A 24,364-nucleotide genomic window follows, 5' to 3' on the forward strand; every position below is an offset into this window, starting at 1 on the left:
TATATCTATAGTTTGCAACTTGAAGGTTTACTATAATAAACTGGATCTTATTTCCTTTTTTCCCCAGTGGAGGGTCTTCATTCTATCTTTATTTTATTAATTTTTCATTTTTCTTGCTATTTGCTAAGTTTCCTAATAGTTTTTTTCTGTGATGCCCATTGTATTTTTTTTTATCCCAGACATTGTAGTTTTCACCTCTAGAAATTTGATTTGGGTATTATAATATATATATATATATATATATATATATATATCTTTTTTTATATACTATGTTTGATCTTTAGCTTTTTGAACAAATGAAATACAGTCATATAGTTGTAATATATGTTGTAATGACATCACAGACCTACTCTAATATGTCTAAATCCATGTTACTTCTAAGTTAGTTTTGATGGGTTCATTTTTCTCCTTACTTTGGGTCATATTGATTATTATCAATGCAAATTCTGAAATGTTTTATTGAATTTTAGAGACTGAATTTTACCTTGTTGAGTGTTGGCTATTTTTATATCTATAAATATTCCTGAGCTCTAATCTATAATATGCTTACTTAGAAAAATTTTGGTCTTTTCAGGTCTTGCCTTTAAAATTTATTAGGTGTGAACAAAGTAGTATTTTGTTTAGGTATGATCATTTCCCTCTACTAAAACAAGACCATTGAGTCTTGTGGATTATGAACAATTCCATCTGTCTGGTAGAAATGGGTGCAATTCCCTGTACTGTATGAGCACCAGGTAACGAACGTTCTCTCTAATCATTTTGTATCTCTAAACACCTTTGAGGTCTTTGCTTCCCCAGCTACTGCTAGTTAACACATGTGTATGGATTGATCACTCTTCTCATAAACACGTGAGGGTTCCCCTCTACAGATATTTGGAGTTGTCATTCCGTGTACCACTCTCCTCTTCATTTCTCTGCTATCCTATCTCTATTCGCTTATCTCGCCAAATTATCAGTTCTGTCTTCTTAGCTCAGGGAGAGCACCAAGCCCCATCATCCCCCAAACTCCTGAAGGCCTTTCCTGTAGCCTGGAACCTCTCCCTAGGCAGCAAACCGGGGTAATGGTAGGGCTCACCTTGTGTGTTGCTCGTATCTCTGGGATTTCTGTGCTTTGCTGCCTAATGTCCAATGTTATGCACACAGATTTTTCATATATCTTGTGTACTATTTCAGGTGTTTCATGCGTAACGGTAAATCTGGTCTCTCGTTATTACATCCTGGTTTGATGCAGAAACCTCATGTCAATTAAATTCAATAATCTTTAAAAGTGACACAACAGTAGAAAATTAACGTAGTGAATTAATATTTTCCAGAATTTTACTTTAAATATTAGTGTACACATTCGTGATGGTTAATTTCATGTGCCAGCTCGAATGGGTGAGGAATGCCCAGAGAGCTGGGAAACTTTATGTCCGAGTGTGTCTGAGGGTTTTTCTAGGACAGTTTAGCATTTGACTCACTAGACTAGGTAAAGATCACTATTACCAGTGAGGATAGGTGGAGGGTGTGGTATGCTGAGGGTCTGAGTAGCACAAGACGACTGAGGAAGGGGACATTTGCTCTTGGCTTGAGTTGTGCTCCTGGTGCTCTGGCTTTGGGATTCAGGCTGGGACTGACATAACTGGCTTCAATGCTTCTCAGGCCTTCAACTCGAATGAATTACGTCACCAGCTTCCCTGCTTCTCCAGCTTACAGAAGGCAGATAATGGGACTCCTTGGCCTCCATCATTATGGGAGCTAGTTTCTACAATAACTATCCTGATCTATAGCCATATTGCTATGTATCTACCCTATTGTCTGTTACTCTGGAGAAACCAAACTAAGATTATATCTTGACCACTTCTTGCTTTTGAAAAAATAAGAATTCCAGAGGACTATTGAAGGAATGAGAGAAATGATCACACTCAGGAATTCAACATGATAAAACATTTAGGAAAGTTATTGTACCAGGAAAAAAAAAATTGAAGAATTTTTGGGATGATGTGGAATAAAAATAAATTGTACTAGCAAAAATTTGTAGCATGGAACTAAGATGCACACAGAAACTCAGAAAATTGTTTTAGATTTTTAATCTGCTACCTTTGTTTCAAATATTCGTGAATATTATGAGGGTGGGGGAGATCAAAATATAAAGACTCTCTCCAAGTCTCAGGGAATTGATTTTTAGAAGAAAAATTATGTGTTACTTTTTGGAGATTGTAATGGGGTTTAATGGAACATGTTCTCAGGAACTCTTTAGTTTGAGGGCTTTTCTGAGAATGCCCATTGTAGCCATTTCTCTATGAGACCTCCAAGTGGCCCCATATCTATGAGATGTGCAAAATGAAAGTGGATTGAAATGACCTAATGAAATAACAGAATCTCTACTACAATCTATACAAATCTTAAATTAGCATTTCTAACAAATTGTCCTGAGGTTGGGATAGAATTATTAAATAGTTATTTTAATGTGTATCATTAAAATGTTATTTAGATTAAAATATATTAATTGGTTTTGTCATGAAATCACAGTCTTGATATTTAAAAAATTATCTCACTACATATCAAAAACAAAAACTTTTTTTAAATGAGAAGTTTTATTAAAAATTATTACATAGACCGGTTTTTATATATTTTTCTGTTTCTCAAGGGATTTAAATATATATTTTAATTTAGTGACCTAACATTTATATTATTCCAACATATATAATGTAAAAGCATTTTAAGTATATTTATTTATTCCCTCTCATATTTCTATTATTTTATTCATGCATTCCACTCTCAATATGATAATCTCCACGATATGGAGTTAGTATTTTTATTTAAGCAATCAGTTATCCTTACCACAACAGAAAAGAGTTGTGGTTTTTAATCTTTATTTTTATCCTTTCTTGTACTCTTTCTTTCATTATGTAGTTTCAGTTTCCACGTGCTTTCATACCCTTTTGCCTGAAGAAATTTCTTTAACATTACTTTAGTGCAAATGCATTTGCAATGAATGGACTCTTTCAGCATTTATTTCTCTAAAACTACTTCCATTTTATTGTGTGTGGGTTTTTTTTTTACATATATATTGAGTGTGTGTAGAATTCCTGTTGACCTTTTTATTTCAGTTGTTTTAAGTTCTTACATCATTGGTAGCTGGCTTGCATAGTTGTTGATAGGTCATTGTTATATCTTCTTTTTGTTTTTTTGTTTGTTTGTTTCTAGTTAGGTAATGATACATATTTTTCTGTGAATGAAATCAGTATCTTTATCTTTGTTATTTAGCAGTTTAACTATGATTATTCTCAGTATGTTTAACTTAAATTTTGTTTAATGGATCTATGATTTGTTTTCTTGCAAGACAGTTCAAAATTCTCAGTTATCTCTTTTAATACCTGTATTTTTTTTCTGTCCCTTTATCTTTATCTTCTTCTTCAGGGATACCTGTAAAATATATTTCAGTCTATTTTATATTATCACTAAATTCTTGAATTCTCTGAGGTTTTTGATTGTTTGTTTTGTTTGCTTTTTTCCTTTTATGCTTCTGTTTCAATAATTTGTATTGACCTATTATGAAATGTACTAATTCTTTCCTTAGCTCTAAACAGTTTGGTCATGAGCTCTCTGATGTAATTCTTTATCTCTACTATCATGTTTTCATTTATTTCTAGCTTTTGCATTTTGACTTATTTATTTTTATCTCTGGATAAAATCCCCCATTTGTCCATACATGGTGTCTGTCTTATTCACAAGGCCCTTTAGCATTCTAATCATTATAATTTAAAGTACTTTCATGTGAGTTCCAACATCTGGGTTATCTGTGAGTGTGATTCTGTTGCTTTCTTTATATCCTGACAGTGTTTTTGTTTTCTTTTTACTTGTTTTTATGTGAGTCTCCAGATTTGTAAAGGAATGCAAAGAATCGGGTGTAAAAGAACACTAATGAGATAACTATCTATGCCCAGAGTTTCCTTTCTCTTTGTTATTATTATCATTATTACTAGAGGCCCGGTGCACAAAAATTTGTGCACTCGGGGCGGGGGGGGGGGAGGGGGGGTCCCTCAGCCTGGCCTGTGCCCTCTCGCAGTCTGGGACCCCTCGGGAGATAACGCCCTGCTGGCTTAGGCCTGCTCCCGGGTGGCAGAGGGCAGGCCCAATCCCTAGGTGCAGCCCCTGGTCGGGCTCAGAGCAGGGCCAATTGGGGAGTTGGGGCGCCGCCCCCTGTCACACTCAAGGCAGGGTCGATGGGGAGGTTGTGGAGCAACCCCCTGTCACGCACAGAGCAGGGCCCATCAGGGGGTTGGGGTGCTGCCCTCTATCACCCACAGAGCAGGGCGGATCAGGGGGTTGGGGCGCCGCCACTCTCACACTCAGGGCAGGGCTGAGGGGGAGGTTATGGCTCTACCCCTTCACACACAGAGCAGGGCCCGTGGGGGGGGGAGCTCCCCCCTATCAGGCACAGAGCAGGGTGGATAGGGAGGTTGTGGCCCCGTCCCCTGTCACACACAGAGCCGCAGGGCGATCAGGGGGTTTGGGTGCTGCCCCCTGTCACGCTGATTCCAGTGCCGGGAGGCCTCACGGCTCCGCTGATCCCGGTTCTGGGAGGCATATTACCCTTTTACTATATAGGGCAGAGGCCTGGTGCACGGGTGGGGCTGGCTGGTTTGCCCTGAAGGGTGTCCTGGATCAGGGTGGGGGTCCCCACTGGGGTTCCTGGCCAGTCTGGGTGAGGGGCTGAGGGCTGTTTTCAGGCTGGGGGTGACTGAACTCCCAAATGCTCCTTTTTTCCTTTTTTTTTTTTTTTTTTTTAATTCTGGGCCAGCTTTAGCTTGAGGCTTGGCTCCAGCTCTTAGGCCTCCGGCTGAAAGTAGGTTTCTGGCCTTTGCTTACAATGTTGCCAATCTGCTGGCTGAAGTTGGGCGTATTTGTTACAATGTTTCTTAAACTGCCCGCTCAGAGGCAGCCGCAGGCGGGAACGCTGGTTTCCTCCGTCACTGAGGCAACCAAGCCTCATGTTAGTTTCAAGCTGCCTGGCTGCCGGCCGCCATCTTGGCTGACAGTTAATTTGCATATCTCGCTGATTAGCCAATGAAAAGGGTATCGGTCGTACGCCAATTACCATGTTTCTCTTTTATTAGATAGGATTATTAGTCTCCTGGTGGTGTGGACAGAGGCAAGGGTTAATATAGTCAGTCACTGACCTGGGTTGGCTTTCTGTACTCTCCCTGAACCTCATTAAAATGCCTCCAGCTCTAGGGCTGCTGCTGTCTGTGCATCTGGTGGGTCTAGAGCAGTGGTTCTCAACCTTCCTAATGCCGCGACCCTTTAATACAGTTCCTCATGTTGTGGTGAACCACAACCATAAAATTATTTTTGTTGCTACTTCATAACTGTAATTTTGCTACTGTTATGAATCGTAATGTAAATATCTGATATGCAGGGTGTATTTCTATTGTTATAAATTGAACATAATAAAAGCATAGTGATTAATCACAAAAACAATATGTGTTTTCCGATGGTCTTAGGCGACCCCTGTGGATGGGTCATTCGACCCCCGAAGGGGTCGCGACCCACAGGTTGAGAACCGCTGGTCTAGAGGGTCAGTGTTCTTGCTGCACCATGTGCTTCGCTTTCTGCAGTCTCTGCACACCTACTCACAGAGAGGGTCTCTTCACGTTCCGGCTGCTCCTCCAGCCATTGCCTTTGACCAGCACAACATCCATGCTGGAGGCGGGAAGATGTTTCATGGCACTCATGAGCCAGCATCCGAGTTCTACTCAAAGGCAGGGCGTTCTCAGCACTTCCTAACACTCATTCCTAGGAGCCAAACTATGTCCTTTATCTGCATTTGTTTTTGTGAGTTTTTTTGTTTTTTTTCTTTGTGGGGGGCGGGTGCTAATTTTTGGCCCTTCCACCTTCCTCACTGGTAACAAGCCTCTTTGTATGATTATGCATTTCCCATCCCCACTCAGCAGGGCAAACCATTTTTCTTTTCCCTCATTCAGAGCACTGCACCTATGACTGAGGCCACTGGCAGGAAGTGTTGTGCCTTCCACAGTAGGAACACATCTCTGCACTTATTAATTCAGGATGATGGGCCCCAAAATATTCCCTGTCCTTCTGATAGGGCAGATTTTGCTCTCTCACTTATCCCCGGAAACAGTGGGCCTTTACCTGGGCCCAGGGCTAGAGAAGGGAGGGAGTGTGCAGTTTCTCCTCCCAGCTCTTCTGAAAAAGTGGACTTCTAACTGTATGTGTGGTACCAGATAATTTTCTGCCCCTACATCAGCAACTTATGTGGGTGTTTTTTTTTTTTAATTCACACCTGACAATATGTTTTTATTGAATTTTTTAGAGAGAGAGGAAGGGAGAAAGAGAGAGACAGACAGATCCATGTGAGAGAGAAACATTGATCAGTTGCCTCATGTACTTGCTCTGACCAGGATCTAACCCACAACCTTTTGGTGTATGGGATGACATTCCAACTAACTGAACCACTGGTCAGGTAAACAACTTATATTTTTTTAATTTCTAAGAGAGAGACAATGTTCATGTAAATGCATGTTTTATGTTTTCATTTTTCTTATTTAAATAATGATGAGTTGAATTGGATTATTAGTTTCAATTTAAGCCTGTTTCAACTCTGACACTCAGTTTTTTCTTAAGTCCCAGGTTGACATTTCAGCATTAAAGCAAGTGTAGAGAGTCATCAGGTATGTGAATAAAGTGTTTTGATTGAGAATAAAAATGCAGATACTTTTGGGATATGAACTGTCTTAGCACCACGTGGCAGTAATTCAAAATGTAAAATCCTGTCTATTCTGAAAAAATAGCTCTTAAAGCTATAATCTGCTTTCAAGAAACTACCACTCAACATGTATCATCTGATACCTAGAATATTATAATAATTATGGGCCTGATCTTCCTCATTCATGTTCCTCCTCTCCCGACTTCACAACGTTCCCTTAAAAGTTACGTTGACTGCTTGTTGTCTTTGAACATTGGTAGACTCTATATTTCCCTTACCAACTCATCAGGCTCCATCCTGCTGTTGGATTATTACTTAGAATTTCCATTCCTTTTAAATCACAGTTGAACTGAAAGATTTCTAATAAATGTTTCCTATGGCACAAGGCCTTATTACATTACCTTTTTGTTTTCTGTTCATGTTCATTTATGAATCATGATATTGAAACACTCATGTATAAATTCTTTTCAATCTAAGTATAAAATATTTTCCAGTCTGAGTTTAATAATGCCATAACTTAAAAATATGTCTTTTTAGAGACAATTAAATGTCTTGCATGTCCTTTGTGTGTGCCCTAACCCAGCATTAGGAGAAGAGCATCCCCACTTAATAGCCCAATTTCCCTGGTTACATTAAAAAGGGGTAAATATTTATTGAGAAATTACTATATGCTAAACACTGTGATTTATTTGACACACACAAACACACACAAACACACACACATGTATATCATACTTCAAAAGCTAGATAACTGAGTAGAATTACTATTCCTCTTTTATGTGTAATATTGAGTTTTAGAGATGTTGATTAATTGACCTACATAGAATAGGGAGAACTGGAATTCTGAAATTCACACTGTGCCGAACATATGCTGATTGGAAAATCCATGCTTCCCAAATGTGGTTAGCAAGACTTCATAGGCAGCAAAAACTCAGACATATACCGAAGCAATTTCTTCACCGATACAGCTCCTAGGGCATTTGAAACTAAAGAGAAAATAAGCAAATGGGACTACATAAAAAAAAAAAAGCTTCTGCACAGCAAAAGAAACCACCAACAAAACAACAAGAAAGCCCACTGCATGGGAGAACATATTTGCCAAAGTTATCACTGATAAGGGCTTAATCTCCAACATTTATAGGGAACTCATACAACTTAACCAAAGGAAGATAAACAATCCAATCAAAGAAATGGGCAAAGGACCTAAATAGACACTTTTCCAAAGAGGACATTCAGAAAGCCAAGAGACATATGAAAACATGCTCAAAGTCACTAATCATTGGAGAGATGCAATCAAAACAGCAATGAGGTACCATCTCACACCTGTCAGAATGGTTCTCATCAACACATCAACAAACAACAAGTGCTGGAGAGGATGTGGAGAAAAAGGAACACTTGTGCACTGCTGGAGGGAATGCAGACTGGTGCAGGCCCTATGGAAGACAGTATGGAGTTTCCTCAAAAAGTTAAAAATGGAACTCCCATTTGACGCTGTGATCTCACTTCTAGAAATATATCCCAAGTAACCAGAAACACCAATCAGAAAGGATATATGCACCACTATGTTCATAGCAGCACAATTTACCATAGCGAAGATCTGGAAACAGCCTAAGTGCACATCAGCAGATGAGTGTATTAGAAAACTGTGGAACATCTACATGATGGAATACTATGCTGCTGTAAAAGAGAAGGAATTCTTACCATTTACAACAGCATGGATGGAGCTGGAGAGCATTATGCTAAGTGAAAGAAGCCAGGCAATGAAAGAAAATACCACATGATCTCACTCATTCATGGATAATTAAGACCATTATAAACTGATGAACAAAAATAGATACAGAGGCAGAGCAGGATTGAACAGACTGTCAAACTACAGCAGGAAGCCCAGGGAGGGTTGTGGGGCATGGGGTAAGAGATCAACTTAAGGAATTGTATGCATGCATATAAGCATGAGCAATGGACACAAGACACTGGGATAGGGGAGGCCTTGGGGAATGTCAAGGGGGGGAAAAAAGGAGACATATGTAATACTCTTTGTAATACTTTAAGCAATAAAACAAAATTTTAAAAAAGACCTATATTGAGAAATTATAAGGAAATGGAAGAAGATACAAATAAGAAATCCCCACTGATTTTTACAGGCACCTGTTATGTGCTGCCTCTTCCCAGGTCTGGGGCTCTGGAATGAGGAGCCCAGTGAGGCATTGAGACACCTCATTCCTCAGGGGCTACCTTTGCAACTGAATATTCCTGAAGGTTCTCTACTGCCACACAAGGGTGTGGGGCCAGCCCTTTCAGGTCTCTTTCCTACCACCCTGGGTTTGGCTTTGTCTCTAACCCTTGGTTATAAGGCTTATGTCCAACTAGTCTTCCTTTGCTTGTTCAGGTTGCTTGTTCTATAGTTTAGCTGTCATTCACCTTTGGTCCTGGGAGGAGATGAGTGCACCTTCCACCTACTCCAAGCCATCATGCATCCCCTACCATCTGTGTATCTTCTGTGGTGAGGTGACTGCCCAGATCTTATGCACATTTTAAAATTGTTTTTTTTCCCTAATTTTTGAGGATTAAGAGTTGTTGTGTTGCTTTTTTCAAAAATAAATGTGGATACCGCTTCTTTGCCACATCCTGTCTTAAAAACACTTTCCCAGAATCTGTGGCTCATGTGCAAATTGGCGAGAAGACATGTTCAAGAAAATGTCCTCCTCTGAACTTTCTAATGTTCCCCCATCATCAGGGACTTTAAAATTTTAAAAAAACTAAATAGCGTACTTTACTCCATAGATGAGTGATACATGGATAACGTTGAACATATGTAATTAGTATGATTAGAACTATCAAAGTCATACATGCGTTACACAAAACAATCAACTCAAGAAGTAGATAGATTTGCAAGATCCTAACCAGAGGTGACTTGACCATCACTTGTGGACTAGTGTGTATATCTCACTTCTGCCTCTCTCATGTCTGTCACAGGCAGAGTCATAGGCACATGTGTATGTCTGTTTCGGTACTGCCAGGGTTCAGGAAATGTGGAGAAGGCTGTACATAGATTAAATAGGAGTCCAGAGACAAAATATAATTTTGAAAGGCATATGGGCGTCACAGGAGACTAGTTTAAAGGAAACTAAGATCTCCTCATCTCAGGACCCCAGGCTTTTTATTAACACCAATTGTCCTGAGGGGAGGCAGAGATATACACTTCAAAGGGTCAGGGTTCCATATGCAGAGTTCATTGTCATGTTGGGGAGAATTAGCCTACAGCTGTTCAGGTGTTTGGCCCCTGGGAGGCAATAACATGTAGATTAAGATGCCCTGAGCTATCTGGCAGCAAAGGATCAATTTAATGCATCCTATTCAGGTGTGGGGAAATGCCATCAAGCATTCTTAGATGCAGCCCTGCTGTCACTGCTGGAATTGGTTTCTGGCATGTCTGCCTGTTGAAATCAGAAGTAAGGGGTTTAGTGGGTGGGATGCTCATTTAGACAGTTGTTCCATGTGTCTCCTCTGAGAGGACCCCAGAAGTCTTCATCTGTTGACACTTAGAGACCCCTGCACTGAATTGAGCACCTGCTCAGCTTCCCTTATCCATGTGGACCAAGATTGGTAGTCCCAACCCCCAGCCGTGGAACTCAGTACTTTTTCAAATTTCTGCCTATTTCATCAATGCTCTGACAGGGAGTCTCAAAAATACATCCCTGAACAATTGTGCAACAATTCTGTGGGGAACCACCCAGGGGGAGCCCTGCCACTGCAGCTGTGCCCCTGGGGGACTTTGGCAGGTCCTGCACACTGTTCTCCCAGAGGAAGGGCTTTCCCCTTCCTCCCCAGGGCATCTGCTGGGGTCTCTGCTGCCTCACTTTGTCCCCAGGGCTGGTCCCCACCAGCCCAGAAGCCTGATCCGGGTGGTGGGGCATCTCTGGCATGTAGAGGCCTGTGCACTGCCTCTCATGTTGGAAGTGCATGTGTTTGCCCTTTGTCCCTTTAGAAAACACCAACCTTTGAGAGTTTTCTGCACCACAGGGCTGACTCACCTGGGCCTAGCGCTGTGTGGAATGCTTTCCAGCTTGTGGTTTGTCTTCCCGGATTTCTGCATTTTTCTAGTTGTTTTGGGCACAGGAAGAGACAGCCATTACGTGACTGGCTTCTGGCCCTGGGATCACACTTAGTGCAGTGGTCTCTACCCTGAGATCATGCGCATGCTTGATCTCTAATCCGTCTACGAATTCCCTTTTTAATAGCAAAAATGTTATTTCAGGTAAAAACAGATAAACATGTGAGCTGACACAAAAAGCACTTAGTGTGAGATTCCATTTCTAGGGAATAGGTAAGGGGCAGAGACAGGAATCAGATCAGGGGCAGGAGGAGGGGGGAGTGAGTTCTGTTGCTGCAGGGTCTCCTTTTGGGATGATGGGACATCCTGCAACTAGGCAGTGGTGATGCTCACACAGCATCATGACTGTCCTTCATGCCCAGGAATTTAAAATATGAACAATAACATTTAAAATATGAACAATCACCTTTTAAAATATATTTATTTATTACTTTCAATGTATTACATAATGGAATAATGAAAACTAAAAATAGCTATAATAAAATAATAAAAGCAAGACCTCAAATAAGAAAAATGAATAGACCACCCAAATCACACCATGGTGAACAGGGCGAACACACTGAAATAGTGGCCCTTGAGCTCGGCCCTCCACAGGCAGCTCCTCCTCTAGGGCAGGAACCTCCATGGTCTCGAGGGAGGGTTCTTCAATCAGCACTTTTAGGGCCTCAGTTGCCTCTGGGGCCGGCCCTGTCTCCTCAGCTGCATCTGGAGCGGCTGCTGGAGGTGGTGAAAGGTCAGGAGGAGGACACACCTCCAGCTCTGCATCCTGCTCTTCATGTTGTTCATCAGATGTTATAGGAACCACATCCACCTCCTGGGCTGGTGCTGGAGTCAGAGGAGGAGAAAAGATCACCCAGGTTCCTGCATTTCCATCTGTACCCCAAGTGAGAACATAGCTAGCGCCTAGGGCCCTCCAAAGGATGTGCTCTCCACTGGCAGTGAAGCAGAGGCATGGTCGTAGGAGGTCTTTGCTCCTGACCAGGCTCTCGGGGTGCTCCCTTTGCGTCTGGCAACAGACTCTCCCCATAAGCTCACGTGGACCTCCTCAAACCTTCCGCCCAGACACCTCCCCACTTTCTCACCCTCTGGGCCTTGAGCTGGGCCCTCCACAGGCATCTCCTCCTCCAAGACAGGAACCTCCATGGGCTCCAGGGAGGGTTCTTCATTCCCTGGTGGTGGGGCCTCAGTTTCCTCTGGGGCCGGCCCTGTCTCCTCAGCTGCATCTGGAGCGGCTGCTGGAGGAGGTGAAATCTCAGGAGGAGGACACACCTCCAGCTCTGCATCCTGCTCTTTATGGTGAGGCTCAGCTGGTAAATGAGGAGCCACATCCACCTCCTGGGCCGGTGCTGGAGTGGGGAGACGAGAGAAGATCACCCACATGCCTGTATTTCCATCTGTCGCCCAAAGACAGACACAGGGCACATTTCAGGACCCACCACAGGATGTGCTCCCCACCCGCAGTCCAACAGACATGTGGTCTGAGGCTGCTCTTTGCTACTGGCCAGGCGCTGGGGGTGCTCTGGAAATAATCCCTCCCTAGAAACTCACCTGCACTCGCCCACCCATTTCTTCCCTACACCTCCCCCCCGGCCCCCCGCCTCCTCACCCTTGGGCTCTGCCTCGATGGTCTTCAGGACTTCACTCCTGGTTTTGAAAGTTGCCATCCTGGTGTTCTGACTGATTGGCTTTGAGGTTGGAGGTTTGTGGTGCCTGGGCGGCTTCGGTGGAGGAATCCTCCTCAATCTACCCTCGGGCCCTGGGTCCCCAGACCGCTTGGTGGCTACACTCTCTTCAGGCCTCTCCTGGCCCTCCATGCTGTGGCTCACCGTCCAGTCAAGGGGCCAGGGATCTTCCTCCACCACCAGATGCAGCACATCGACCTGGGTGGCGCTCTGCAATGACAGTGACCAGCAGCCGGTCAGGAGGCCTCAAGCCTGGCCCCAGTCCCTGCTGCTGCTTCTGCCCCCTGGACCTTCTGCTCCTGGATCAGGCCCAGCCCTGTGTCTGCACAGTCTTCCACCCAGGGGAAATGAGAGTCACCTCCAGGGCTCAGGGTAGACCTCGGGCAGACGGCGCAGCTCACACTCCACGTCCACCCAGCCAGCCTTGACCTGGGCTGCAAACATGACTGGTCCTGACCCCCCAACTCAACCTGCTCCTATTCCAGGCAGACCCTCCCCACGTGAACCCACATTCTGCCCCCCACCAACACAGACACACTCAGACACACACAAACACACACATATACACACACACGGAGGGGACAGGGCTGCTCAGGTGGGATCAGAGTGGTGGCCTAGCCTGAAAAAAGCTGCCCTAAGCCTCCCTGTCTTACCACCACATCCCGCCGGGCAAAGGGCCACAGGCGTCGTCTGGGTTGGGCCCTCATCCAGCGGCGGGCACGTCTAAACACACTTTCATCGCTGCCTCCTTTGAGGCCTCGGCCTCGGCACACTGGGAGACAACACGAAAACATGGTGTCCTCTCCCCTGTCTCTGTCCGAGTGAGACAGGAAGGGGCAGTTATAGAATGTGGTGCGTGGTTACCAAGCTCTGTTGGGCCCCATCGCCAGGAAGTGAGGTCACTGCTCATGTCTGAGGAGATGCTCGGGGTAGGGGACCCAGAGGTGACCTCACTTCCTGGCGATGGGACCCAACAGAACCTGGTAACCACGCACCACATTCTATAACTGCCCCTTCCTGTCTCACTCGGACAGAGACAGGGGAGAGGACACCATGTTTTCGTGTTGTCTCCCAGTGTGCCTAGGCCGAGGCCTCAATAGAGGCAGCGAAGAGAGTGTGTTTAGACGTGCCCGCCGCTGGATGAGGGCCCAGCCCAGACGACGCCTGTGGCCCTTCACCCGGCGGGATGCGGAGGTAACACAGGGAGGCTTAGGGCTGTTTTTTTCAGGCCAGGCCACCATTCTGATCCCACCTGAGCAGCCCTGTCCCCTCCCTGTGTGTGTGTGTGTGTGTGTGTGTGTGTCTGAGTGTGTCTGTGTTGGAGGGGGCAGAATGGGGATTTACATGGGGAGAGCCTGCCTGGAATAGGAGCAGGTTGAGTTGGGGGGTCAGGACCAGTCATGTTTGCAGCCCAGGTCAAGGCTGGCTGGGTGGACGTGGAGTGTGAGCTGCGCCGTCTGCCCGAGGTCTACCCTGAGCCCTGGAGGTGACTCTCATTTCCTCTGCGTGGAGGTCTGTGCAGACACAGGGCTGGGCCTGATCCAGGAGTAGAAGATCCAGGGGGCAGAAGCAGCAGCAGGGACTGGGGCCAGGCTTGAGGCCTCCTGACCTGTTGCTGGTCACTCTCATTGCAGAGCTCCACCCAGGTCAATGTGTTGCATCTGTTGGTGGAGGAAGATCCCTGGCCTCTTGATTGGACGGTGTGCCATAGCATGGAGGGCCAGGAGAGGCCTGAAGAGTGTGTGGCCACCGAGGGGTCTGGGGACCCAGGCCCCATGGATGGATGGAGTAGGACTCCTCCACCAAAGCCACTCAGGCCCCGAAAGTCTCTAACCTGGAAGCCGCTCAGTCCCAACACCAGGAGGGCAATTTTTAACACCAGGTGGGAAGACCTGGAGCCCTATGAGGCAGAGCCCAAGGAGACAGAGCTCAAGGGTGAGGAGGTGGGGCGGGGAAGGTTGGGAAGAAATGGGTGGGGGGAGTTTCAGGCGAGTTTCTGGTGAGGGATTGTTTCCAGAGCACCCCCAGAGCCTGGCCAGTAGCAAAGACCGGCCTCAGACCACATGTCTGTTGGACTGCGGGTGGGGAGCACATCCTGTGGTGGGTCCTGAAATGTGCCCAGTGTCTCTCTTTGGGCGACAGATGGAAATGCAGGCACGTGGGTGATCTTCTCTCGTCTCCCCACTCCAGCACCGGCCCAGGAGGTGGATGTGGTTCCTATAACAGCTGATGAACAACATGAAGAGCAGCATGCAGAGCTGGAGGTGTGTCCTCCTCCTGAGCTCTCACCACCTCCTGCAGCCACTCCAGTTGCAGCTGTTGACCCAGGGCCGGCCCCAGAGGCAACTGAGGCCCTAAAACTGCTGATTGAAGAACCTTCCCTGGAGACCATGGAGGTTCCTGCCTTGGAGGAGGAGCTGCGTGTGGAAGACCCAGCTCAAGGCCACGAGCGTGAGAAAGTGGGCAGGTGTCTGGGTGGAAGGTTTGGGGAGGTCCACGTGAGCTTATGGAGAGAGGCTGTTGCTAGACACAAAAGGAGCACCCCGAGAGCCTGGCCAGGAGCAAAGACCTCCTAAGACCACGCCTCTGCTTGACTGCCAGTGTGGAGCACATCCTTTGGTCTCCCTAGGCGCTAGCTGTGTTCTCACTTGGGGGGACAGATGGAAATGCCGGCACATGGGTGATCTTTTCTCCTCCTCTGACTCCAGCACCAGCCCAGGAGGTGGATGTGGTTCCTATAACAGCTGATGAACAACATGAAGAGCAGGATGCAGAGCTGGAGGTGTGTCCTCCTCCTGATCTTTCACCACCTCCATCAGCCGCTCCGGATGCAGCTGAGGAGACAGGGCCGGCCCCAGAGGCAACTGAGGCCCTAAAACTGCTGATTGAAGAACCTTCCCTGGAGACCATGGAGGTTCCTGCCTTGGCGGAGGAGCTGCCCGTGTAGGGCCGAGCTCAAGGGCCACTATTTCAATGTGTTCGCCCTGTTCACCATGGTGTGATTTGGGTGGTCTATTCATTTTTCTTATTTGAGGCCTTGCTTTTATTATTTTATTATTCTATTTTTAGTTTTCATTATTCTATTGTAAAATCCATTGTAAGTAATAAATAAATATATTTTAAAAGGTGATTGTTCATATTTTAAATGTTATTGTTCATATTTTAAATTCCTGGGCTTGAAAGTTAGTCATGATGCTGTGTGAGCATCACCACTGCCTAGTTGCAGGATGTCCCATCATCCCAAAAGGAGACCCTGCAGCAACAGAACTCACTCCCCCCTCCTCCTGCCCCTGATCTGATTCCTTTCTCTGCCCCTTACCTATTCCCTAGGAGAGGAATCTCACAATAAGTGCTTTTTGTGTCATCTCACATGTTTGTCTGTTTTTATCTGAAATAACATTTTTGGTATTAGAAAGGGAATTCGTAGATGGATTATAGATTAGATGGAGGAAAGAAAGCCCTTTCAGTAAGCATGTGCACAATCCCAGGATAGAGACCACTGCGCTAAGTGTGACCCCAGGGCCAGAAGCCAGTCAGGCAATGGCTGTCTCTTCCTGTGCCCAAAATAACTAGAAAAATGCAGAAATCTGGGAAGACAAACCACAAGCTGGAAAGCATTCCACACAGCGCTAGGCCCAGGCGTGTCAGCCCTGTGGTGCAGAAAACTCTCAAAGGTTGGTGTTTTCTAAAGGGACAAAGGTAAACACATGCACTTCCAACATGAGAGGCAGTGCACAGGCCTCTACATGCCAGCGATGCCCCACCACCCCGATCAGGCTTCGGGGCTGGTGGGGACCATCCCTGGGGACAAAGTGAGGCAGCAGAGACCCCAGCAGATGCCCAGGGGAGGAATAGGAAAGCCCCGCCTCTGGGAGAACAGTGTGCAGGTCCTGCCAAAGCCCCACTGGGCACAGCTGCACTGGCAGGGCTCCCCCTGCATTGTTCCCCCACAGAAATTGTTGCACAATTTTTCAGAGATGTATTCTTGAGACTCCCCGTCAGAGCAGTAATGAAATAGGCAGGAATTCAAAAAAGCTCTGATGTCCATGGAGAAGGGATGGGACCACCAATCTTGGTCCACGTGGACAAGGGAAGCTGAGCAGGTGCTCAATTCAGTTCAGTGGTCTTTACTTGTCAACAGATGAAGGCTTTAGAGTTCCTCTCACATGAGATACATGGACCAACTGACTGCATTGAGCATCCCACCCACTAAACCCCTTACATCTGATTTCAACTGGCAGACATGCATATGTGCATGTGAATCTGCTGGTGACAGACATGAGAGAGGCAGATGTGAAAGATACACACTGGGCCACAAGTGCTGGTCAAGTCATCTCTGGTTTGAGACTTGCAAATCTATCTACTCCTTGCGTTGATTTTTTTGTGTAATGCATGTATGAATTTGATAGTTCTGATAATATTAATGTCATATGTTGAATTTTATCCATGTATCACTTATCTATGGAGTAAAGTACGCTATTTAGTTTTTAAAATTTAAAATCTCTGATGATGCGGGAACATTAGAAAGTTCAGAGGAGGACATTTCCTTGAACATCAGTCTTCTTACCGATGTGCACATGAGCCACAGATTCTGGGAAAGTTTTTTCAAGAAAGGATATGGCAAAGAAGGGGTATCTAAATATTTTTTTTTTTAAGAAAAACACAACAACAGCAACTCTTATTCCTCAAAAATTAGGACATAAAAAAAAAACAATTTTAAAATGGCATGAGACCTGGACAGTCCCCTCACCACAGAAGATACAGAGACGGTAGGGGATGCATGATGGCTAGGAGTAGGTGGAAGGTACACTCATCTCCTCCCAGGACCAAAGGTGAATGACAGCTAAATGATAGAACAAGCAACCTGAACAAGCAAAGGAAGACTAGTTGGACATAAGCCTTATAACCAAGGGTTAGAGACAAAGCCAAACCCAGGGTGGTAGGAAAGAGACCTGCAGAGGTCTGGCCCCATATCCTTGTGTGGCAGTAGAGAACCTTCAGGAATATTTAGTTGCAAAGGTAGCCCCTGAGGAATGAGGTGTCTCAATGCCTCACTGGGCTCCTCATTCCAGAGAACCAGACCTGGGAAGAGGCAGCGGCATAACTACTGCCTGTAAAAATCAGTGGGCATTTCATCTACCAGAGAGGTACTGGAGGTCTAGTGAAAAATCAGGTGTCTCCTTAAAGGGCCAGGACACAAAATGCCTTTTGCAGGCGACACTCATCTCAGGCTCCAGCAGGGAGATTGGGGCTGAAAGCAGACACCTGGCAGCTTCTGCTTCACCAGCAAGGTGAATTCTGCAAGGAGAGAGTCCTCCAGGTAGAAGGGTCCATAGGAAGCGTGGCTGCCATTGGTTGACTGTGCTGCTGGGGCAGGAGACCTGGGCTTCGTGGTGGGCAAAGCGTTCTTGAGAACAGAAGGCAGCTGTTTCTTTGGAGCCGTGCGTGGAGGGCTGGTCTTCCCATCCCGGGTCACTGTCTTCTCTTCACCGTCAGATCATTTGCGTCCGGAGTTTGCAGACCTGCTCCAGAAGGGCTTCCTAATGTGTGCTCCACACAGAGAGGTGCAGCCGCTTGTGTCATCCAATTTCCGTCCCCAAAGTCATGTTACCTTCTTCCTACAGCTCCCACAGTCTCCTGCTGGTGGCTGCTTCTCAGGGGGGTTCGGGGGGGGGGGGCCTCAAGGGACGAGGAGTACAGCCACTCAGCAGCTCCCAACACCCATTTTTGATAAAAATCCTCAGGAAGTTGGGAATATCAGGATTATACCTCAACATAATGAAAGCCATGTATGGCAAACCAAGAGCCAAAATCATATTCAATTGGCAAAAACTAAAACCATTTTCCCTAAGAACAGGAATAAGACAGGGATGCCCACTGTCACAACTCCTATTCGATACAGTACTGGAAGTGTTAGCCATTGCGATTACACAAGAAGAAGAAATAAAAGACATCCAAATTGGAACAGAAGAAGTAAAACTGTCCTTATTCACAGATGACATGATATTGTACATAAAAAACCCTAAAGACTCTTTCAAAAAACTATTAGACTTAATAAATGAATTCGGAAATGTAGCAGGATACAAAATTAACACCAAGAAATCTATGGCATTTTTGTACACCAATAGAGAACTTACAGAAAGAGAGACTAAAACGGCAATCCCATATTCCACCAGATCAAAAAAATTAAGATACGTAGGAATAAACTTAACTAAGGAGGTAAAAGACCTAAACATGGAAAGCTACAGGATGCTGGGTGCCGGTCCATTCTTGCTGTTTCAAGGGACCTGGCATATATGGCATACGGTTCTTAATATGTTTGCTCACCTTCTTGGCACTGTGTTTCAACCAAGGTCACCTCTCCTAGAAAGGTTGAATCCCCAGGTAGGGATTTTCCCCTGAAGTTAGGGAGGGAATAAAACCCCTCAACTAAGTGCCAGGCGGGTAATTAATCACTTTAACTATGAACAATCATGCTTAAGCTACATAATCTTTACTCCCTGGAATGGAGATAAGAAACGCCCTAAACTTTGGAATAGAGATTGATAGGATTGAATCAACTGGTATAAAAACAGATAGAGGAAGACATAAACATATGGAAGAACATACCATGTTCATGGATTGGTAGATTCAACATCATTAAAATGTCCATACTACCCAAAGCAATCTATAAATTCAATTCAATCCCCATTAAAACACCAATGGCATATTTCACAGACCTAGAATAAAGTCACCAGAAATTATCCTGGAATAAAAATGACCCTGAATAGCTGCAGCTATCCTGAGAAAGAAGAACAAAGTAGGTGGGAACTCAGTACCAGATATCAAGCTGTATTACAAAGCCACTGTTCTCAAAACTGCCTGGTACTGGCACAAGAACAGACACATAGATCAATGGAACAGAATAGAGAATCCAGAAATCAACCCAAACCAATATGCTGAATTAATATTTGACAAAGGAGGCAAGAACATATAATGGAGTTAATATAGTCTCTTAAATAAATGGTGTTGGGAAAATTGGACCGATACATGCAAAAAAAACAATGAAACTAGACCACCAACTTACACGATACACAAAAATAAACACAAAATGGATAAAGGACTTAAATGTAAGTTGGGAAACCATAAAAATACTAGAGGAATCCAAAGGCAACAAAATCTCAGACATATGCCGAAGAAATTTCTTCACCGATACAGCACCTAGGGCATTGGAAACTGAAGAGAAAATAAACAAATGGGACTACATCAATAAAAAGCTTCTGCACAGCAAAAGAAACCACCAACAAAACAACAAGAAAGCCCACCGCATGGGAGAACACATTTGCCCAATGTTGTCACCAATAAGGGTTTACTCTCCAACAGTTATATAGAACTCATACAACTTAACAAAAGGAAGATAAACAATACAATCAAAGAAATGGGCAAAGGACCTAAATAGACACTTTTCCCAAGAGGACATTCAGAAAGCCAAGAGACATATGAAAACATGCTCAAAGTCACTAATCATTGGAGAGATGCAAATCAAAACAACAATGAGGTACCATCTCACACCTGTCAGAATGGCTCATCAATAAATCAACAAAGAAGTGCTGGAGAGGATGTGGGGAAAAGGGAACACTGGTACACTGTTGGTGGTATGCAAACTGGTGCAGAAACTATGGAAGACAGTATGGAGTTTCCTCAAAAAGTTAAAAATGGAACTCCCATTTGACCCAGTGATCCCACTTCTAGGAATATATCCCAAGAAACCAGAAACACCAATCAGAAAGGATATATGCACCCCTATGTTCATTGCAGCACAATTCACAATAGCTAAGATCTGGAAACAGCCTAAGTGCCCATCAGTAGATGAATGGATTAGAAAACTGTGGCACACCTACACATGGAATACTATGCTGCTGTAAAAAAGAAGGAATTCTTACCATTTGCAACAGCATGGATGGAACTGGAGAGCATTATGGTAAGTGAAATAAGCCAGTAAATGAAAGAAAAATACCCCATGATCTCACTCAATTATAAATAATAAGGACCGTTATAAACTGATGAACAAAAATAGATACAGAGGCAGAGTAGTATGGAATAGACTCTTAAACTACAGTGGAAGGCCGGGGAAGGTTGGGGGGCGGGGAGGATCATGCTAAGAGATCAACTGAAGGACTTGTATGCATGCATATAAGCATAACCTATGGACAGAAGACACTTGTGGGTAGGGGAAGCCAGGGGAACATCTGGGGGTGGGGGGGCGGCATATGTAATACTCTCTGTAATACTTTAAGCAATTAAACAAAATTTAAAATAAACAAAAAATATTTAAAAAAGATTTGATAGGTGTCAGGAAGCCTCTGAGCTGCTTGGCTCAAGTTCAGTACTATTCTGAGGTTATGGTTCATGTGGGATAATGTTTTCTATATCATATACTTCAACTTGTATGCTTTATTGAAGATGACATATTGGTATTTCAAGTTAACTCAAACACTTCAGCAAGTTAAGTTTCTTATCCATGGTCCTAAATTTGAGTTGAAGATACAAGTGCCAAATAATATCTCTAATTTTAATCAGATGGACAGGAAATAATTCTGATGTTTTGTTACAAAAATAGGAGGGTGGTACATATCTCTACCTTCAACAGTATAAAGTGCCTCACCTCAAATGAAATGTTTTGCTATTGTGATTTCGGGCTAGAATAGCTCACTACAGTTTATAGAAATTTTGTAGCTATACTAGTGACCCAGTATACAAAATTCATGCACATTAAAAGGGAAGTAATTAGAGGAAATATTTTAATATTGCTATTTGTCCTTTCTCTATTATACAAGTTTCAAAGATTAAAGAAAATTAGTGAAATGTGTATGAAAATCTTTCTCCTGTCAGAGTCTGGGGCACACCATGGGAACCAGAGACAAGTCCCCACCAACCCATGTGCGCCTCAAAATCACATGGGACCCAGACCCGGCTGGCCCCACCCTGATCAAGCCCTGCTGGGCAGAGGTCGTAGCCTCAGGTCGCCGGCCCAGGCGCCGCGGTGGGGGGCACGACTTGCGATCCCCCTCAAGCTCCGCAAGGTGGGGGTGCAGCCTCAGGTCCCCCGGCCCAAGGCTGGGTGCACGGCCTGAGGTCCCTTGGCCTGGGCCAGGGCAGGGGGCAAGCCTTGAGGTTTCCATCGAGCCCTGCCAGGTGGGGGGCATGGCCTCAGGTCCCCCGGCTCAGCTCCGGGACGGGAGGCGAGGCCTGGATTGGGGGTGCACCCTGTGGTCCCCTCTTACAAACCCCACTAGGCGGGGGGTGCAGCCTCAGGTCCCCTGACCCAGCCCATCGCCGCGCAGCCTCAGGTCCCTTCTGATTGTCCGTTAAGGCTTATTACAAGATCTCGGCCCCCGCTGTGGGTGCAGTCATCTTGTGTTACTAAATCCCTGCCTCCTCTGTAGGCGCAGCCATTTTGACCAGTACAGTGTGATGGTCAATTTGCATATTTCATCTTTATTAGGTAAGATACAGATGCTAGGAGGGAAAGGATGCACATAGAATCCCTGCTATGCAGTCAGGATTCTCAGCTACGTATACTCCTAGGACTGTTAGGAGCTTGACCACACAGAAATTCTTCAGAAGACAAGCTGTGAATGTTAGATCTTTGGGAAAGATGCTAAAGATCCTTCAGTGTTTTGCCATTTTCCTTGCCCCTGCAAAAGGGTATTTTATTTTATAGGAATGTTTCCCTGGAAAAAAAAATTAACTTCTTCTTGTAAATTTTTATTTATGCTTTAAAATAAAGAGCAAAGCTTTATTCCATGTTTAATTTATTTGCTAACACTGTAAATAAAATGCCCAGCACATTTTTTCAAATCCTATAAAACTAGATGATATTATTTATGGAGCACCTGCTGCCTTTTGGGTACTTTAGGAATAAATTCAAAAGAAAGGGCCTCAGAAGAAGCTCCTTGATCTTGGAAAATTCTTTCCTTAACTCATGTTTGTATAGCTTCTCATCTATCTATATAAAAGTCCAGTAGCCAGAAAGACCGGACAACCGGAATGACAGGTCGCTATGACAGGCACTTCAGCTAGCCTACCAGCCCAGTAGGGAGTGGGGCCCGCCAGCCAATGCCCCGGAGCCCCTCCCCACATCCAGCCCAACCCCAGATCGCCCCCCTCTACCCTGATTGGGGTGGGCCGGCTAGACCCCACCCGTGCACAGATTCATGCACTAGGACTCTAGTTAAATATAAATGTAAGCAGAAGGTCAGGTGATTTCTTTTTGAAGCACTGGATTACTATTAAAAATGCTAATAAAAAAATCAGGTCAGCATTAGTTAAATTTCATTCTATTGTTTTTTGTTTTGTTTTCTTTAATGTTTTACTTACATGGACTATATGACAATGCATTTTTGGACTACCTAAGGTCCTGTTTTTCCTGCTTTTATTTCTAGAAATAAGAATACAGTGACCATAATAAACAAAATTGGTGAGTTTTAAGATTCTTTTTCTATCAAATCTTGTTGAAAATGAGGACTCTTTGTAGTTTTCTTTGGGGACTAGAGATGTGGGGTTAGGCTTACTTATCTAGATTGGGAGCTTTTGGAATTCTAAATATGCAAATATGTAGAATATCACCAACAAACTTCAGAACATACTAGTGGAACCTCATTTCTTGAACTTAACTCATCCAGGAAGGCTGTTTGAAAACCAAAGCATTTTTTCCCATTAGAAATAAGGTAAATCGAATTAATCTGTTCCAGACCTCCAGATGATTCCCTGTTTTAACATTTTCTATATACAGTGTATGTCCAATGTACTGTTTATCCTATAAATAAGCACTTTAAAAATTACATGAAAATTTAACAAAAAGGAAATGAAATGTAGAGTAAAAATGAAAATTTTATAATAATAATAAGAAGTAGTAGTAACAAAAGCAAAAAAAAAAAAAAACCATGAAAATATTCACAGCACAATATTCTGGGATGTTAACTGACTCACACTGGCACATTCTCTCCTCTGCTTGTCACCTGGGAGACTTGTGACTGTTCATACAGGTATCGGCATGAAAGGCTTGTTGGGTTGAGAAGCGAATTATTCGAGATGGGAGAAGTTTAAGAAAGGAAGTTTGACTCATATATTTATACTGAGTTTGCATTTTTTTTATTTTGGTAAAATATGCATAACGTAAAAATTACTTTTTAAGCCATTTTCAAGTAGGCAGTTCTGTGGCATTAAGTACGTTCACATTGTTGGGTAATGATCACCATCCATTTTCAAAACTGTTTTTCTTCTGCACCTGAAACTCTGTTGACTATTAAACATGAACTTCCTGTTCTCCCCTCCCCCAGCTCCTACTTATCAACCACCATCTACTTTTTGTCTATGAATTTGACTTCTCTAAGTAACTCCTGTAAGTGGAATAGTACGATATCTGTTCTTTTGTGACTGGTTTATTCCAGTTAATGCAAGGCCCTCAAGGGTCTTTTACATTGTAGACTGCGTTATTTTGTTTTCTTTTTGTGGCTGGAAAATATTCTATTGCATGTATACACCATGTTATGTTTAGTCATTCATCTGCCAAGAGACACTGGACTGCTATAATGAATGATGGTGCTATAAGCATGAGTGTACAAATATTTTTGGTGCCCCTGTTTTTCTTTTTTTGGACATATGATTGAATGTTAAATGAAAGTAAAATACACAATATTATGAAAGTATCTTAAAATAAAAAGAGCACAACATTAGTAAAATATCAGAAGTAGAATACAGAAAAAAGGAGGAGGAATTGAATACACATAATCAATATGAGAAAATTTTAAGAGGAGGAAAGATGAGAATATCAACAGAAAACTAAAAACTGGTTCCATCTATGCATACTTTTCATAT

Source organism: Myotis daubentonii, chromosome 11, assembly GCF_963259705.1.
Source record: "Myotis daubentonii chromosome 11, mMyoDau2.1, whole genome shotgun sequence".
In the NCBI taxonomy this organism is placed as follows: Eukaryota; Metazoa; Chordata; class Mammalia; order Chiroptera; family Vespertilionidae; genus Myotis; species Myotis daubentonii.